Below are 16,390 nucleotides of genomic sequence, written 5' to 3'. Positions count from 1 at the left end.
ATATAGGCAACCTGGGTGTCCCTAAATGGATGATTGGATAAAGAAGAGGTGGTACATACACATACATACAATGGAATATTACTGAGTCATTAGAAAGAATCTTGCTACCTGCAACAACATGGATGGACCTAGAGGGCACTATGCTGAGTATAGTAAGTCAGAAAGCAAAAGAAGTGTGTCTTATGATTTCACTTATAAGTGGAATCTAAAGAACAAAATAAACACAGAAGCAAATTCATAGATGCAGAAAACATTTTGATGGTTGCAATATGATATGGGGGTGGGTGAAAAAGGGGAAGGGATTAAGAAGTACAAATTGGTTGTTACACAGTAGTCATGGGGATGTAGGGTATCACATAAGGAATGTAGTCAATGATATTGTCATAACTATGTACGGTGTCAGATGGATACTAGATCTATCGGAGTAATGGGAGAAGGTTTGGAGATAGCTGAAAAGGGGTTAAGAGATATAAATTGGGAGTTACAGAATAGTCAATGGAATGTAAAGCATAGGTTATATAATCAATAATATCTTAATAACTATGTATAGTGCTGGGCAGGTACTAGACTAGTCAGGGGGATCACTTCTTAAATTATATAAATGACTAACTACTATGCTGTATACCTGATGTAATGTACAGCATAGGGAATACAGTCAATAATATTGTGATAGTGTGGTACAAATGGTTGCTGGACTTATCATGGTGATCACATCTTTAGGTATAGAAAGGTTGAATAACTACGGTGTACACCTGAAACTAATGTAATATTATATGTTAGCTATATTTTAATAAAAATATTTTTTAAAAGAAAAAAGTATCAAATTTTGAGTTCAATGCAGATATCAATTAGTGTTTAACCCTTCTTATTCTAGTAACTCCTATTCAGATTATTGCTAAGTAAACAAATGTATTAGAAATATTAGAGTTGACTACATTTCTCTGTAGAAGATGTTCTCTACTTAAATTAGAAGTCTAACAAAAGCAAGTGACTTGAAAGACTGTTTTAATGTTTTTGTTTTTAATATTTGTACTTTTAAAATATTTTATTTGACTTGAAATACTATTTTCCAGTGATCATTTATTATAGTATAATTGAATTTTGAACAGAAAGCTATAGTATGTATTTTTCAAGGAACATCCAGGTTATAAAATTGTTTACTCACAATATATTTAAGCACCACATAATTTGGTTAGCATTCTATATCTCAAAGTTTTAATCCATACTTATAAAATATAATGGTCTATTTAATCCATGTTATAAAACTATAGTTCCATATTCTTTCCTCTGTGGCATATGAGTTTATAGCTATATATTTATGTAATTACTAATTGATATTTTACTCTCACAGTATACGGCCTGATTCTGTTTTCCTTACTATTGTATCTCCAGGACTGATACAATACCTGACAAGAAATACATATTTTTTGAAAGAACAAATAAGTGAAGAGAAAAAAAATGAATAAAATATCTTAAATGTAGTCTAAGTATTTTCTTCAAATAGTTCTCCAGAATACTTTTCCCCAAATAGAGCAACTTGATGATTCCCAAGTTGTCCTTTTACTTTACAGTCTAAATATCTTTAATCTTATTCTTCTCTCTCCTTGGAATGTTTACCCTCTGCTTAGATACCTGGTGAATGCCATTCATTTTCTTTTTTTCTTTTTTTTTTTTTTTTTTAAATTTTGAGTGATCTCACTTATATGTGGAATCTAAAAAACAGAATAAATGAGCCAACTAAACAGAAATATTTTCAGAGATACAGAGAAAAAAAACTGATGGTTGCTAGATGCGAGGGGGGTTGGCGTTGGGGGAGAACATAAAGGGAATAGAAAGTACAAATTAGTAGTCACAGTATAACCACGGGGATATGAAAGACAATTTGGGGAATATAATCAATAATGGTGTAAAGATTTTGTAGGGTGTCAGATGAGCACTTACTTTATTAGGGAGACCACTGCATGAATGACATTAATTTTTAATTGTCAGTTGTTCATCCCTCTCATTTGTTTAATTAGGCCTTTTTGGAAAACATCAAGAATAATAAATAAAGGTTAAATTAAGCTAGGGAATTCCGTAGCACAAAAATGGGATTACGTGCATTGATTAAAGAATGTACTTCCTTTTGCATATGTTTTTGCCTATTTTAATTAACAACTTAAAATTGAATTGAGTTACTATGTCCTCCTATTTACTAGCCTAATTTCCTAGTGTTTTAGCTACTTTAATTATTGCTGATCACTGACCTGAAGCAAAGAAGCAATTTTCTTGTAAAAGTACTAATTACCAACTAAGTGCTTGGTATTTAGGGCACAGAAAGCAAGAAAGAAAAGAGTTAAGATGCAAATAAAAAGTGCTTAAATTTGTATGCATTTCCACTTTTAGAGGCCAGATATCTTTTTTGTATGTAAAATTCATGAAGAATCTATCTTTACTTTATTCAACCAAAAAAAATAGTATTATAGTGTATTAATAGCCTGAGTCATATTTTTAAATGTTAGAACACTATATAATAAATAGAATATTTAATTTCCACTGTATTATTCATTACTGTAGGTACTATTTTAAGGAGAAAAAAGGCAAAGAAATTAGAGATATATAATTTAATAAAAGCTCTCAAAATATTTATTTTAGTCTAATACTAAAAAATGTCTGAAATTAAAGTCTGAAATTTTATCAGACTTTATTATATTACTGTATTATAAGCACAGAATCTAAAAATATATTAAAGTTTTTATCAAATGTATACTCATTCAGAATATATGATGGGGGTAAAGTTTAGCATGTGTTTATAATTAGACATTTATAACATACAAAAACCAACTTATTTAAAATTAAAAGGTAGCCATCTAATTTTAACCAAACAATTTTAGACATAAATACAAATCGATTGTGTTCTATTATTATTACTTTTTAGTATTATTTTTTAAATTGTTATTCCTATCTTATATGCTATATTTCACCTGAGTCTGTAGAAATATATTTATTTTCATTTCAAAGTCTATGATGTTTATAGCTTTTCAGTCATGGAATGTTTTCCTTAGCTCTTAAAAGGCATCATGTTTATATCATTAAAGCCTAATCAGCCAAGAACACAAGCATAAAGCTTAGTTTGACAGTATCACCCTTTTTGATATGATACAGTGAGGGAAGGTGCTTCATAGGAGTCAAAGAATGCTGTTTCACAAGACGTGGAGGGAAATATCTTTTGTAAGGTCTGAGTTTGTGTTGATGGATAACAAGGAAGATCTAAAGAAATAGACTGGACTGAATTCTGTTTTTAAGGTGGGAGAAGATGAATAACCAAAGATGAGGTGATATCATAAGGTGTGGGCAGTTTAGCAATCGGCTATCTATAGTAACAAAGAAAGAAAGCAAAGTAGCTCTGGGGCATCACTGGTGAGAAAGAAGTTACCACTCAAAGATGGGGTTCATATGGCATTTTACAACTACTGCATGACCTTGAGATAAAATAGGTTTCTCATTAACTTTCCTTCTGGCTTTATATCTGTCTATTTTCCCAAACTGATTAAAAGTAGGGTTACTTTTTTTCTCTTCCCCAGTCCAAGCTGATTTTCATGCTTTTAGTACTTGCAGGTTTTATATTTTTTTGTCGTCATAAATGAGTGATACTTTGTTTTAGTCCTCTTGAGTTGCTTTAAACAAACAAACAACAACAACCATATGTATATAGTTAACTGGGTGGTTTATAAACAACATGAACGCATTTTTCATAGTTCTTGAGGCTAAGAAGTCCAAGATCAAGGTGTCAGCAGATTTGATGTCTGGTGAGAGCCCACTTTCTACACAGCCATCTTTCCACTAGAACCTCACGTGGCAGAAGGGGCAACATTGTTTCTAGGGCCTCTTGTAAGAGCACCAATTCCTTTTGTTAGGGTTCCAACCTCAAGACCTAGTCACTTTCCAAAGGCCCCATATCCTAATATGATCACCTAGTGGGGTTAGGATTTCAACAACTAAATTTTGGGGAACATAAACATTTGGATCATAGCATACTCCTCTATAAATTTCAGTAATTTTAAGCAAAATTATTTTTTCTTTAAAGGTAATTTACCCACATTCATGGATTTTCCCTTTATTTTTGTTTTCATATTGATTTAATGGAGTTCTCCAGGTATTCTAGTTATAAGGTTACTGAAGATTACATGTTTTATGAGCTTCTTCTCCCACTCTGTAGCTTGCCTTTTCACTTTCTTAATGATGTCTTTGAAGGAATTTTTACTTTCCATGTGCGTCATTTTAATTTGTGTGTGTGTGTGTGTGTGTGTTGCTAACTATTTGTGTCCTCTTATATCAAAACATAAAAGGATATAAAATGTAAAAGTGAAGGTGGGAGGTAGGGAAAAATCTTCTACATTTCAAAGGTAAAAATGACAGAGAAAAATGACCCAAATGTGACACCAAATAAGTTTAAAGTATTTTATCATAAAAAAATTTAAACTCAAATGGCATATCGATAAATTTTCTTTCAATATGAGTATGTCAGAGACAATAGGCTAATTGACAATATATAAAATGTCATTTTCAAATGAGTTAAAATATGACATTCTCCCTAATGTGAAATTATGAAAAAATTAAGAAGTATTAATTTGATAAAGGAGAAATAGCCAATGAATATTTAAAAATAAATTTATAATTACTAAACAGTGGGGTAAAAACAAAAATGAAATCAATTCAATAATAACATCATTTATGATACATTGGGGTAGGTATATTATGAAGTGTTTGGGAGGATATACACATCCTTATAAACTATTCAGAGAAATATGAATCGATGAGTATTTTTTAAAGGAAACTTGCTTATATGCATCAGAATTTTAAAATATGTTTATATTAGATTCAACACCATATTTGTAGGAATTGATCCTGTGAACTAATTAAGGGTATATGTAAACATTAGATGTGATTATTTTTCTGTGAATATTTTTTAAAAGTAACAAAGTAATTTAGGTACATATTGATTTCTAAGAATAGGAGTTTCTTTGATATTTTTTTTAAAACTTAGAGCAATTTATTATTAATCAATAATATTAATTGTAATAATTGTTAAAATTGTGTTTAAAGTATATCCAATATCTGTCCATTTTATAAATACCTATTATATCTTTAATCTTTACAACAAACCTCTGGTATTAATAATATTGTAGTTGTTTTACAAAAGAGAAAACCGTACCAGTTGGGTTAAGCACCTTGCCAAAGTCACAGCTACACAGGAGCATCACTGAACAAAGAAAATAGATTTTTTTTTTTTTACTTCCAGACACCAACTCTCCTACTTGGCTGTCCTAACAGTGATAGTGTATTAACATTAATATCTTCATGGCTCATCACTGTTTTAATAGTATGCTAGAAAACAATACCTAAAATATGATCCACTAAAAACAATGCAAAATCCATACAAAATATTTCGACATTATATTCTAAAGTGTGAATGGTGATTATCTCTTAATTTGGTATTACAGGTGAGTTTATTTTTGTCTCATTGCTTATCTGATTTCTCTATAATGAATATATGTTATCTATATATTATTTAGTAATCTATTCTTTATAAAAATCCTTCAATTATTAGTAAGATTACTGGCTTTGATTATAGTAATATTATTGAGCAAGCCATACATTTTAAAGATTATTATTTTCTTTGTTTGATAGCTTCATGTTTCTCATAAAATGACAAAAATATTTTTTTCTTTAAATGTTTGAAAAATGAAGCTCATGCTTTAGTTGTTATTTAAAACATGGGTCAGTTCAATTATCTTCTCTGCATAAAAATGATGTCAGGTGAGTGCTAAATGAATAAACACAAAAATATCAAATGAAATACCTCAGCTTCTCTGAATAAATTGTCACAAATTGTAGATGAACAGGAAAATTAAATCTATTCTGTAGCATGTTAAAGGAATCATGAATTAAAAATACAGAATATATTGAAAATGGGACTGAAAAATAAGACTCTTAAATTATTTATTTGTAGCACATAATGTTTTCAATTTTTTATCAAACATTTTTTGCCTCTTAGGAAGGAGTCCTATAACATAATGTATTTAGGGCAGTGGCACTCCATCTTCTTGGCCAATAATGTAACCTAATCATGAGAGTGACATAGCATTGCCTTTGACATATTCTATTAATTAGTAGCAAGAGTTGGGTCCCACTTACAGTCAAAGGGAGAAGAACGCAAAGGCATAAACACCAGTAAGTGAACATAATTGGAGGTTAACCTAGAGTGTGTCCTCTACAATGACTAATGCCAAACTGATAGTCTGAAATAAACCTAATATGGACAGCATTAGTATTACTTAGTGATCTCTATTTTCATTTTTTATCTTCATTCTTTATTTACTTTATGATTTTTTTCCTATGGAAATCAAACACCTCAAAGCATAGTTATTTTAATGCATTTAATTTAATTTAAAATCTATTAAAACTAGTCAATTTTTGCTTTGCTTCCATATTTTATATAAAGGTTCATGGTGCTTAAGGGAATACAAAGCACTGCTTGAAGAACACGATTGTACCTAACATAACCTGCTATGTTGGTTTTGTCTTTGTCACTAATCTCCTGCATTACCTACAGAGTACATATGTCTGGTAATTTCATTATATGAATAAAATGATACGATATACATATACCCATTATCCATTATTCAGCTGAAATCCTGTGTTGAAAATAGTTCTGTGTGCTTTCTGCGGTTGGAAATATGTTTAACAGCTACATTGGATTGTAATTTCTTAGTTTACTTAGAGAAGTCCCTGAGGAAATGAGAGTGATATTGGCTATTTACTAAATCGCTAAAACATGCCTAGTTTTGAAGAAACTATTTTAAAAAATGAGTAGTCGTTGACAGATAACTACAACTTTTCAACACCTAATTAGGAATCCTGTCAGGGCAAAAAGTATATTTTTCTTTCACAGCTACAAAAAGTATCTCTTTTATTACAGTGTGCTTTGTATAGCCAATACTACAGAAATTATTCTATAGGCTCAACAAGCACTTAAAACCAAAACCAAAAACAAAACACCAGCATGGAGTAGTCTAGGTGAATCCACAGTGATACACACATTCTTTGCCTATTTCAAAGACTGTGGTTTTTATCTAAAAATATATTTGAATGTAACTGCTTTTCTCTTAAGGAATATTATTTTAAGAAGTGATTAAAAAAAAGGAAAGTTGCATGTTTTCCTGCATATTTCATAACAAGGCAATTATTTTTATCAAGATGAGCTAATCAGAACTTCAAAATAATTATTAGCTTTGCATGACTGTTCCTAACTATTCCAAGGGCCATCTTCAGGGGTTGGAGTTTAAAGGAACTTCATGGAGTTTTAGACTCACCTATAGCATCAACTGAAGCAAAAGAGCTCCACGTTTATCTTCCATCTTGTAATCTATAAATATCTCTATCTATCTATCTATCTATCTATCTATCTATCTATCTATCTATCTATCTATCTACCTACCTATTATCTTAGTTCTTCAAAACAGATAAGGAAGGATATCAAGACACAAAAACTGCAATTATTGAAAGATGTAAACAAAGAAATGGTCATTTTTACTCTTTTACCAAAGTTTGTTGAAATGATAAAATACCATTATCTACTAGCTTGAGTGGCAAAAACAATTGTTGTCTTTCAAGAGCCTTATTAGTTTTAAATGCACCAAAAGTAATAAAGTAATATCAAAATATTTAAAATACCTTAGATGTTAAGCCTACGTATTCAATCCCTATAGTGTCAGATCTTTTGAAAACCAGTTTGCTTGTGATCTAAAAGCACAAAGAGTGTCTATACATATCCTTGAAGCTGTTGAGAATAATGTTAATTTTTAAGCATAATAGTTTTATAAATAAGTTTTCATTTAATTCCTAAAATTAATTCCTATAATATAGCATTTTACTCTATGTCATACCTGATTGTTTTATTTTGTCAAATTATTTTAAGTAATCTTTCCCTTCATGGGTATCTTGTTATTTATTAAGGCATATAATGATTTGATGAGTAAATAAAATTCAGAGCACAGGAAATAATTGAGGAATAATGATAGTACATAGCAAATTCAGTGTATTAAATTTTTTTCCTTTCTCACAAGATCACAATAGGTGGAGTTCCAGGGATCCTTGAATAAATAAATATTAAGTCATGTTAACACTAAGCTTAAATAATATCAAACATGTACCTGCACAAATAATATAGAAGCACACCCCAAATATCTTTATTTGTGTATATCTAGGTTTTGAATGTTGGTTTTGTGTCATATATGTGAAGAAACCAATTTGCTTCTATTTCTCTGCTCAAGGTTTTTCAGGGAAGTTTCTTGGTTATAAATCATTCGAAAAAGTTTTTTTTTTTTTTTTTTTTTTCCTCCTTCCATTTAAAACAACTGTCCATTTAGACAATCTGGGAAAAATGAATAGAAAATAAATTAACATCTTTGTTTATGGGTATCGTATCAGATGATCACACAGCCGCAATGTCTTGAAGGATCAAAAAACAAGGAAATAAATGAAGGTCAGAGAGGTAAGCTCTGCATAAGGCATTATTTTTCTCCTTGGGTAGTTTTCATTTCAAAGACTGAGGTTTTTAACCTGAGACAATGAGCAGGGCATTTAGCAAACTCATGGGACTGGTAAGAAAACAAATTCAGGGCCTCTAAAGAATCAAGACTATAGTGCATACCTCATAATTTTTGGTCAAGACCCTGAAGATATTTAATTTTGGAGTAAAACAACCAGAAAAAGGCCAGTCTAACAGGCAGTGAAATCCATATTTGCATCATTAAATTATAGGTGGGCTATGGGTGATCTGAGATTGCTAGTATTGTTAGTCTGGCTTCTTACCTCATGCAAAAGTAAACCGTACTTAGAGGATGATAATTTTATATAGAGACTAATACATAATTTCCATCATACAATGGAAACCCTCTGCCATACAAACAAACAAAAACACATAAGACAAGACTTGACTGACAAATAGGGAAAATGCCATTTCAACATACTAAAATATAATAGATGTATTAGAAACATCTAAGGGGAAAATTTTTGAAATAGATGGTAAGAAGAAAATATTTAGACTAAAACACTTAAATAGAAAAAGATAGAAAATGTAGAAAAGATTTTTGAAACCTAGAGATGAATAATTGTAATATATTTGTAATTATATTGAAAGACAATTATGAAAAGATAGTATAAGAAAGTCTCTAAAACTTGCAAAAGAAATGAAGCCATTGTTCAAGTAGATTAATTAGCTGAAGGTCTCTTAAGGAAAAGAAAACAACACATAGGTCTCTTATAATGAAACTCTTGAGAACCAGAGACAACAAAGAGTAAATTTTAAAAGCAGCCACAAAACAAAGATAGCAAAAATAATAATGATGACAGACTTCTCACAGGAATAATGGAATCAAGGTGAGTGAAATATTTCTAAATTAGCCAAAGAAAATTGAAAATCTATAATTCTGTAACCAATGAAAAAAATCATTTTCAAAAAATGACACCAGCAGACCCCTAAGATATGAAATACAAAAGGATAAACTCTAGGGAGAATTAAAGTAAGGCCAGATGGTAACTTGGAGATCCAGGAAAATACAAATAACATATCAAGGGACAAATATATCGCTATACTGTTTATATAGTATAAAATACTATACTGTTCGAAAGCAAGACAATTATACTTAAAATTAATAAATTTATCAAGGTTGCTATATTAAAGGCAATTATTTTAAATTGTATTTCTATATACAGTAACAAGTATGTAATATATAAAAATTTTAAAAATGATTTAGAATCCCTTCAATATATCTGATTCTATAAGTAAATTTAATAAAATATATGTGAAATATTTTTATATAAAATTGTCATTCATTAATGAGATAGAGAGGATCTAAAGAAATTAAATTTCTATGGACTGTAAGGCCCAATTTTGTAAAAATTTCAATTCTCATTAAATGGATTTAAAGTTTTAAGTCTGTTCTAATCAATATACAGAATGTTTTGTTTATTTAATAGAAATTAGCAAGCTGTTCTAAAAATTATATGAAAACACAAAGGGTCAAAACAACAAAGGAATTCTTAAAAAACAGCAAAGATAGAGAACCCATTAAACTGGATGTCAATGTTTATCTTGAAAGTGCAGTTATTAAGAAAGAAGAATCTGGGTACAAAGTTAAATAAATAGATAAATGGAAAATGGAGAAAAGTCATATATTCATGGTCACTTGATTTATAACACAGTAGTACTTGAAACTGGTAGTAAAGAGACATAGTGCTTTCAGTAAATGATGCTGGATCAATTGGCTATCCATATGTAAAACATGAAACCTGATCACTTCCTTTATACAAGACACAAAAGCTGTGTTTAGGGGGATTAAAGTCATACATGTACAAAGTCAAACATTAAAGCTTCCAGCAAAAAACAGAATAGGAGACTATGTTCTTGACTATGAACTAGGTAATGATTTCTTAAACAAGACAGAGAACAATAAACATAAAGGAAATACTGATAAATCATATCATAAAAAATATTAAAAACTCTGCTAATAGAGGAGTGACACAGACACTCCCATATGTTGGAAATTACTGGGTAATTTTCAAGACTTCTCTTGAAATCAACTGAAACAGGCCTTTGATGTAGTCTTCATTTCTAGGAATCGATCATAAGAAAGTCATTTAAAATGTTTAAAGTATTTTCAATATATGTGTACATCAGTATTATTTGTGTTAAACTGTCGATAACAATGAAACTCCTTAATTAAAAAATAAAGTTTAATATTAAATTTATACAATGGAATATAATATGGCTGTATTGAATGTTCTATTTAAAGAATTTTGCCATAAACATTCTATTTATAGAGACTTGATAAAATGTGTAACACAATGTAATATGAATTGAAAAAAAGGCCAAAATGTTTTTACAATAAGAATCCATGTTTTAAAATATGCTATTTATAAAGAAGATAAAAAATTAACAATGCATTAAATATGAGGTTAAAGACCATGTTTATGTAGTTATAGATTTGATAACTAAAAAGCACAAATAGTTGTTGAAATAGCTGTATTGATCATATCTCTTAACTATGAACTCACTGAATGAGATGATTTTCTTTGATTCACTTCAGTGTCCCAGAATTTATAGAGAGATCAGTACTTACAAAATTGACCTCAAAATCTTTCATTTATTTATGGAATGAAGAGAGGAAGAACAGATGGAAGATGAGAAATTGATGGCTTAAGAAATGGTCTACTGATTAGAAATCTTCAAAAACAAAATGTGTATTTCCAAGACGGAGTTAAGTTAGACAAAGCCTAAACTATGTGTAATTTATTCAGCTCAAGGTGAAAAACTCTGCTCGGAGAAAATGCAGAACTGCTATGATAAAAAAAAGAGAAACTCCTGACTCCTCTGGTCTGCTTAGAGTCCCACTTTGCCTTTCATATTTATTTTTCCACTTGTGTTTTTTTCATTGCAAAATACATAATTGATACATCGACGACCCCAATGAGATTCATTTAACAGTTTCTGGCTAATGAAAAAGTCTTTCTTCTATGGGATTCCTGTCCTTAAATCCTCCAATTACTGACCTACCTAGATTGTAGATTTTATGTCCTTTCCATGGGAGTTGTTTACAAACTGGATAAAGCAACATACTTGAATAAAACAGCATTGCCCAAAAATCCAAGAGACAACCAATGACCTTACGTATGTTAGTCTTCTCCTCATGCAATCACGGTGTTTTAACCTTTCTCTCACAAATTTTATGAAAACAGCTTTTCATCCATTTAAAGGCCATAATTCAAGAAAAGTCACTTGTGATAAGGTCCTGCAGGAATCACTTTATAGGATGAAGAACGACTGGTTCTTTTGTGAAAAGGACAAAGCTCTCTGCCCTTGTCTGCTATTTTGAAAATCCTATAGCCAATGTGGTTTGAATTCACCATTGTCCTCTAGTATCAATGGGTCAAACTCTTATGAGCCAGATGTGGATACTGCCAGAAGGGGAAATGAACTGAACGATAGCGAACCTGAATCAAGTGGCACAACAGCCTGCTCTTTCTCTCAGGAGAACAATTTGGGAAAAGAGTAGGATTTTCCCCTAAGGGTGAGGAACACAGCACAGAAACCTTACTTTCTTGCTTTGGGTTTGCTCAATGCTTTCTATGCTACGCTCAATATTACCATCTGCCATGCACAAATAACAATCAAGTATCAGCTTTCAATCCTGTATATAAGGATAAATAAAATGAGGACACGGCTATGTAAAACAGAAGAGAATACCAGAAAGTCCCACAGATTACTTGCGAATTTAGTGGAAACTTGCCCTAGTTAAACAGGAGCAAGAGATATACAGTTACAGTGTGTAGTTTCTATAGACATACTCTAAATAGGGTTTCTGAGAGTATAGCCAGTAGGATGTTATCCTAGTAAGTGATTTTTTGTCATCTAACTTGGGTGTATTCAGAGAAACAGCTTAATCATGGCTCTATAGTTGTTAAATAAAAATAAACACTGAACTGGAAGCTAAACATGTCATTCCTGGACTCACAGGTGGCAGGTATAAAATTGGAAATTTTATTTAACTTGTTCTATGCTATAGACACTAAAATGAGATGGTGAGCCTCAATCATTTTGAGGTTTTGTTCTTGATTTAACATTCTGAATTGTTCCCCTTTGATCTTCAGATTTGAAATCATTTTTCTAATCAACACTATAATTCCTAGATTAAGGAAGACATACATATTTGTACATTGCAATACTAGTGTATCAGTAGAGTGTAAATTTGTGAGAATAAAGCATGTTCCTCGAAAAGTTAAGTCATCGCTGCTCCCTCAGGTTCGGTGCTGAGGGAGTCTTTCCTGGTTCCTCCAACCAGGGCACCTCATGAAGAAACAGTTGTCTCTTTCATGTTAAGTAGTTCAAAAAGGCAAAGTGGAGCAGTTGCTCCCAGAGAAGCAAGCACAGCAGACATCATTCAAATTGATGCTAATTTCTTTAGAGTGATCCACTGAAGTGCTAATGATGCAGGCTCATTGCGCCTGCCTAACTGTTTCCAACTTTGCTTCCTTTTAGTATTGCATTACCTCTACAGTGCAAAATGAAAGTTACAGCTGTGGACATTCTGCTAAGCGATGGACATTTTTTGCAAGATAATTTACTACAGAAAATTATAGCAAAAGCGGGGTGGGGGGAGAAGGAGGGGAACTTTCTGCAATGCATAATTGATTGTTTTCTTATTTTAATGACAAATTTAAATGATCACCTCCTAAGAAAGCCTCCCAAACGAGCCATGTTTATTATTTCTTGGTCATAGGTATATCACAAAGACTAAACCTCCGTAAGCCTATTGAAGCTTTTATTGTCCTCCAGGTGGTTTTTAAATGTAGAAAAGTCCATTCAGAAATTTAAGTAATTAGTATTCAATTTATGCAAGTTGCAGTTTCAAATCTTGACCTCTATCTTTGAATTTTAAATTCAGCTTGCAAAACTTAATGGACTATGCATGAGTTCTAGCAAATTTTTAACAAACTGAGTAATTCTGTTCTCATGTATAAACCAAATTAAAAAGAAAACAAACATCCATATATTCAATATGTATGCTTTATGCTTCAGGATTAAATTTTCAGCTTTAGCCTTGTGAGTACCATAAAAATTCTTATAAATATAAATAAATACAATTTACAAATATAGTGAATTGTATTTGACACAATACTGGTATGCATATATTAAATAAGATTTTAAGATAAAGTATAATGCTAAATCAATTACTCAGTTACATATATGAAAGTTGAGTTACAATGCAGTGATTCTAAAAGGCCAAGTCCTCTTAAATATACAAGAGTATGGAATTACATATTTATTCTCAAGCTTTCGTTTCCACATTTGTAACTTCCAGTTATGCACATGTTGGTCCCTCCCTTGTCCTCTATATTTACTAGTTTCTCTAAAATCATTTTGATCATTTTTAAAATGTATGACTTTCTCTCCCACCTTTTCATCCTCTATCTTTGATATGGCATTCTCTGTAGTACTCAATAGTTCCTGTGTTCCTCATAGTTCAATCTGCATTTCTGAAATAATTTTTCTCTTTCACTTATAATTCTTGACCTTTGTTTCTCTTTTCATTTTTTCCTTTTGTCCAATAATCTCATGTTTGAGTTTTAATCATTTTAATGTATAACAGATTTTAAATTCATTTTTAAAATATTTAAAATCATTTAAAAATGTCAAGTTTACAGTTCTCATCTAGATTGGCTTTATATTTTTCTCTTGTGATTCCACTGTCTGTAAAACAATTACTCTTCGTATTCTCTTTTTAAGAATTATTTATAGCTATATAGATTTGACTTCAATGCTTTTCTCTATCTTGCATTTAGGTGATACATATTTTCCTATACTCTTAGGAGATGGTTCCACTGTAATAATATGATTTATTGAGCCAAAATATTTTCAAGCTATACAACTTTAGGGCTTCCTATTCTGTTGTTATTACAAGTGTTAAAACATCTGGACTTATTCTTCATGAAATCTGCTTCTTGTTTTTTATCAAATTTTATCCAGATTTACTCTTTCTTTTATCCCTAGATGTCCTCTTCTGTTCAATTTTGATTATATGTCCACAAGTTTCATACTGTTGAAGGGATTTTTTTGTGGAAGGGAATTTCAGGTGGTAAATGTCCAGAGTTTATAGGATAAAAAACATCCCTAAACTGACTAAATTTTCAGTGATCTTACACTCAGAGGTAAATTCGAGACTGCAAAGCTTGTACCCAATTTTGGCTGCTGTTCTCAAAGGATGGATGCCATTAAACTTTCTGCATTTGTTGGGGACTGCTCATTTTGGAGCTGAATGTCTGGTGGCTATTTCTGGTTTCTCCAGCTTCAAGGAATTAAGAATCTCCTTGTCTTTTCCTTTGGCATAATTGCTTTGTAAGTCAAGTATTCATGCCTTTGATAGTTTGACCCATCCTATTTCTATTTCATAATTCATAGCAATACATGTTTTACTAATTGTGTTGGCATTTTCTGTAGGATTTTTGTTTTCCTATATTTAGTGGAAGATACGGTGAATGTTTAAATTTAAAAAAAAACAATAAAACATTACAGTAAAAGACAAATTGCCATTAATCCCCCTCAAAATACTCTCCCTTGCTTCAAACTCATGTATCCCATCATTCTGGGCACTTTATGAAGCAGTTATGGAAGTCCTCTTTCATGAGTGTCTTTACTTCATCCTCCATCATGACAATGCTCCCGTGTCACACATCACTTCTGGTATATGGCAATTTCTGTCAAATAAAAACATTACAGTATGTCCTCATCTACCTTATTCACCAGATCTGGCACTGTAAGACTTCTGGCTCTTCTCCCAAGTCAAAATGACCATGAAAGGTAAATATTTTAATTGACTCAGGACATCGAGGCAGCCATAACAGCACCGCTAAAGACACTCACAAAAGAGGACTTCCAGAACTGCTTCAGAAAGTGGCAAGAATGATGGGATACATGAGTTTGAAGCAAGGGAGAGTATTTTGAGGGGGATTAATGGCAATGTGTATTTGACTGTAATTTTTTTTTTATTTAAACATTTACCGTATTGTGTGATCACACTTCGTATTTTGCTTGAAGCAACAAATTATCTTTTAAAGATTTCTTTATATAATAAAAAAATATATATTTACTAGCATAGTTTTATCTGCCTATTCCATCATCACTCTCATTTCTAGGTTTAATTCTATCTATAGATCTTTATACTAGTTATGCATCATACTGTTCTGCTTCTTCCTTTGTTGTTGGTATTTTTTGATACAGAACATAAATAATTTTCTATTTTTGAGTGATAAATTTTCCTGCTTTTAAAGACTGTTAAGACATTTTCTCCATGCATCCTGTAGTCTATAACGCATGTGTCATCTAAGCAACAAATTCTCTACTTTCTGGCTAAAGGGATTTTGAACAATTCCCTGTTCTTCTTGAGTACTGGGAATTGCATTAGAGTGCTCTAATTTTTTTTGGGGGGACGGTGGGTGGGACGAGGAGTGGATTCTTGTGCAGTCTCATGCATTTTCAGCCCATGCATGTGTAGAAGGACATATAGATAAAACTCAGAAGTAACCCTATGCAAATTTCTGGAACACATTCTCTGCATAGCTCCCTCCTCTCTGGAACTGTATAAGTATACTAGTTCCTTCTATGAACTCATCTCCTCTACGAACTCAGATGTCTGCCTCCTCAACTTAGTGAGAATATCATGTTCTTCTCTGCCTCACATACTAAAAATTGTTTTCATGCAGGAAGTCTGGGCAATTGTAGAGCTCAGCTCCTATATTTTCCTTCTCATAGAGATTACTGCACTGTCCTGGTCATTGCCAGATATCTGCA

Source organism: Rhinolophus ferrumequinum, chromosome 5 (assembly GCF_004115265.2).
Source record: "Rhinolophus ferrumequinum isolate MPI-CBG mRhiFer1 chromosome 5, mRhiFer1_v1.p, whole genome shotgun sequence".
Lineage (NCBI taxonomy): Eukaryota > Metazoa > Chordata > Mammalia > Chiroptera > Rhinolophidae > Rhinolophus > Rhinolophus ferrumequinum.
This window is presented reverse-complemented; position numbering follows the sequence as displayed.